At 36.3% G+C, this 4,537-nt stretch overlaps 1 pseudogene; it reads left to right on the top strand.

The window, feature by feature from the left end:
• Positions 1-2,542: 2,542 nt before the first annotated feature.
• Positions 2,543-3,132, top strand: LOC134362227 (high mobility group protein B1-like; annotated as a pseudogene).
• The last annotated feature ends 1,405 nt before the right edge of the window (positions 3,133-4,537 follow it).

Below are 4,537 nucleotides of genomic sequence, written 5' to 3'. Positions count from 1 at the left end.
CATTTGTTTTTCACTTTCAGTACTGTATTCAATAAATTATATGAGATTTTTAATACTTTATTATGAAATAAGCTTTGTGTTATATCATTTTTCCCAACTGTAGGCTCATGTAAGTGTTCCGAGCTCATTTAAGGTAGGCTAGGCTAAGCTATGATGTATGGTAGGTTAGGTGTATTAAATGCATTTTTGACTTATGATATTATCAACACTCAGTTGATTTGTCAGGACATAACTTGATTGTAAATCAACAAGCATCTGTGTAGGGAAGCTTTTTTTTTTTTTGGTCCAGCTTAAGATCCAGGAACCAGGAGTCAGCTACGTGAAGATACAACATGAGTGATATGAACACAGAGTGAGTCTGAGGCTGAGCCATGGCACAGATTTTAAAGGATATGTTGTACTTCCTGGATCACAGGAACTCATGTCCAGGTGCAGGTTGCTCTGGTCCTAAACATATGTGATGTGTGTACAAGTGGTAGCGACACTTGAAGGTGAAGTAGTATCCTGGTCTTAGTTGCCCATTTGTATAAGAAGTGAGGGAAGGAGGTTTACAAAGTCTCTGGGAAACCTGAATTTTATCAATCACCAACATATACTTTCTCACATATACTTTGCTATACTTCTCACTTAACTGGAATGGGCTCTTTCCTTGGCCCCCAAAATATCAAGCTTACCTTCTCTTCTGTATTTCTGTTAAGGCCGTCCCCCTTCATCTGAATTATTCCTTCATATTTTCTCCACTTAACAAAATTATTTTATTCTACTTTGTATTTTATTTTCAAATACTACTGTGATAGAATTGAGTTCTAATTTCATTTCTTTTGTGAAGCCATGTACAACTTCTTCATGTCATACTAACCTACCTGTTCTCAGAACTCCTGCACTAGTAGTGAATAATAGCCCTATCACATGTGCTCAGTTTCATAAGTAGAGAGTAGCAGACATGTCTTTAAATTGTTTTCTGTCTTACATGCAGCCTAGCATAGTACTAAGAGCAGTAAATGACTTTGGGATGACTCTCTTAACCGAAGTTCAATTTTTCCAAGAAATTATTGAACTTTGGAAAATATAAAACTTTTTTTGAAAGGATAGGAATAAATATTAGAATTATGAGACCCCTGAATTTAAGACCTGAAAATGGTGGTAAATATCATCTCATTTGACTTCCACAATGACTAGAAGAGAAAAATGATATGCAGAATAATTAGATAATTTGCACAAAGCTAAGAAGTGAACTAGTGACAGACAAAAGACTATATAACTCAGGACTGTAGCACCGTTCTAACGCTCTTTAATAACTGGGCTATAGTATATAGTATACCTTCATGAAATGCAAAACTGAATAAAAATATTTTAACTATGCTTGTCTCTTGAGATTATATTCAGGCATGCTTTCTTACAAACTGCAAAATAGATTTTCTAAATATGACTGTGGCTGACATTGTTGGTCGGCTATTTAATAAACATTCCCCTTTCCTCCTTTACTCTCTCTCTCTCTCTCTCTGCACACACACACACACACACACACACACACACACACACACACACACATACACACACACGGTTGGCTATGTTTCCATTTAAGATCTAAAGCCTCCCTACCCTCGTTGTGCTGAATGGCAATTTGGTAAGCTTCGTCTCATTAACGAGATATAATTGAAAGTCTGCTGCAAAATGATTACCTTTCCAAATGGAAAAAAAAAATCCTTATGTGGAGAAGGTTTTTTGCCCTTTATCCCTTCACCTTCTTTGTAGCTGGAATGCAGACATGCTCCTGGATGTGTAGTAGCCACCTTGTGATCATGAGGATGATGGTGACAACCAAAGATTAGGAATGGGGTGATGGAAGGAAACTGGGTCTTTGAAAACATTCTTGGGAAGCTGACTCTGTCCTGGACTAACTGCATACTTCTAAGCAAGAACTAGAAAACTTTTGTTTACTTAACTCATTCGTTTTTAAATTTTTTGTTGTACTTAAATAACACCCTCCCCCTCCTAAAGATAGTTTCACAAAATATGTTAAAATGCAGTGGATCTAGTGATCAACTCAGTTATATTATTTGACAAGCCACCTATGCAGTGACTTTGTACAATGGAACTTTCCAATATATAAAACTATAACTATTTTTTTTAAATGACTTAAATATGTTAGGCACCATTCTTAGCCCTTGAAGTATTATGTTATTTCATCATCATAAGAATTATATGAGAGATTCTTTGGTGTCCTTATTTATATAGATTTTTTTTTTAAGTTTAGAGAGGTTAATTGTCTTGCTTATGGTCACATAGTAAGTGGCTGATGTCCCTGTGCTGCCAGTGATCGCGGTCTGTTCATCTATCACACATATAACAAACCATGTGAAGTGTAGCTTTGTGAATCAACATATTGTTTTACAATTTAAGGTATTTGATCAAATCTCACAGCCTCTGCAGTACATTGAGTTCCATAGAGACAGTGCTGGGGCAAGTGAGAGACGGATGGGCACTGGGCAGCACAGGGACATCAGCCACTCTGTGCCTCGCTGAGGAAAAATAACTAAACATGGGTGAAGGAGATCCTAAGAAGCCAAGAGACAAAATGTCACCATATGCATTCTTTGTGCAAACTTGCCTGCAGGAGCACAAGAAGAAGCACCCAGATGCTTCAGTCAACTTCTCAGAGTTTTCTAAGAAGTGTTCAGGGAGGTGGAAGACCATGTCTGCTGAAGAGAAAGGAAAATTTGAAGACATGGCAAAGGCGGACAAGGCCTATTATGAAAGAGAAATGGAAAGCTATATCCCTCCTAAAGGGGAAGCAAAAAAGAAATTCAAGGTTCCCAATGCACCGAAGAGGCCTCCTTTGGCCTTTCTCCTGTTCTATTCTGAGTATTGCCCCCAAATCAAAGAAGAACATCCCGGCCTATCCGCTGGCGATGTTGCAAAGACCCTGGGAGAGATGTGGACGCCACTGCTGCAGAGACGCACAGCCTCGTGCAAAGAAGGCTGCTCAGCTGAAGAAAAAATACAGAAAGGATTTTGCTGCACACTGAGCTAGAGAAAGACTGATGCAGCAAAAAGGGAGTTGTCAAGGCTGAAAAAAGCAAGAAAAAGAAGGAAGAGGAGGAGGAAGAAGAGAAAGATGGTGATGAATAAACTGGTTCTAGCACAGTTTTTTTTCTTGTCTGTAAAGCATTTACCTCCACCCCCCATACACAGCTCACTCCTTTTAAAGAAAAAAATTGAAATGTAAGGCTGTGTAAGATTTATTTTTAAACTGTGCAGTGTCTTTTTTTGTATAGTTAACACACTACCGAATATGTCTTTAGCTGGCCCTGTCCTGGTGCTATTTTCAATAGCCACTAACCTCATTGGGTACAGTAGGGGGCTGCAAACTGGCGTGGAAATTTAAAGCAGTTTTGTGTTGGTGCACAGCACAAATTAGTTACATTTGGGGATGGTGAATTTTTCATCTTCAGTTGTCTCTGGTGCAGCTTATACGAAATAATTGTTGTTCTGTTAACTGAATACAACACTAATCGCAAAAAAAAAAAAATATATTACAGCTGTTTTGTTGACCTTCTGAATGCTTCCAAGTAAATACAACATTTTTTTTATTAAAAAAAATATGATAGTTGACCAACAACCTTGTTTTCTTCTCCAGGAATGAAATGGCATGCTATCGTAAAAACACATAACTTCGACGACCTACATGTAATTCAGACAGAGAATAATGTGGAGTTGTGCAATTCTGAAACTTAATTTCAAAAACTGTTCTTTTCACAGAAAATTAATTATAGAACTGATTCTATATTTTGCTCTGGCTCTTGAATTTGGTCTTATGTTGTTATAGTAATTATTCTAAGTATAGCCTTCTCAAGCTTAAAAAAACAGTTACATTCCACAAATCCACAGCTTTTCAACACTTCAACACTAGCTCCACTAAAGTGAAATGAACCTCGAGACTTGATTTTCTCCTGCAAAAACATGTTCTAAGTTCAGATTCAAATGTTATACACCACCAAGTCTTTCATGAAATTCATGATTTCTTATCCTTTGTTCTCTAGGAATTACTTTCTTCATTGTAATCCCCAGAAAAAAAGGTAAGCATGAAAAAAGAAATGGAGTATTACTGGATAAAACGGTTCAATATATATATGATAATAAACCAACATAACTGTATACTCACATTATTTAGATTGCCTAATTGGAGCAACTTTTAAAAAAGGAATTATAAATCTAGTTGTATCTGCTCAACCGAGTAAAGTGGCATATTGAAGTCAAGTCTAAATATACTTCAAGGTTAAAAAAAAAAAAAAATTCACATTTTCATTAATACTAGGTAAGTGAGACAAAATGTTTTTCTGGCTTGAATTTTTTGTATATTTGCCATAATAAAGTGAAAAAAAAATTTATCACAGATATACAGACAATAAGTTTAGATTCTTTATCCAATGCTCAGTGTTTTGAACAAGAGTCAAAGTAAAAATTCCCAAAACTTGTAGTTTCAAAAGAAAACTTCTGGAACATTTAAAGACTGTGGCGAATACAATACCAATCA

This window comes from Cynocephalus volans, chromosome 13, assembly GCF_027409185.1.
Source record: "Cynocephalus volans isolate mCynVol1 chromosome 13, mCynVol1.pri, whole genome shotgun sequence".
NCBI classification, from domain to species: Eukaryota; Metazoa; Chordata; class Mammalia; order Dermoptera; family Cynocephalidae; genus Cynocephalus; species Cynocephalus volans.
The sequence above is the reverse complement of the archived record's forward strand: the minus strand, read 5'-3'. Positions and strand labels throughout refer to the sequence as shown.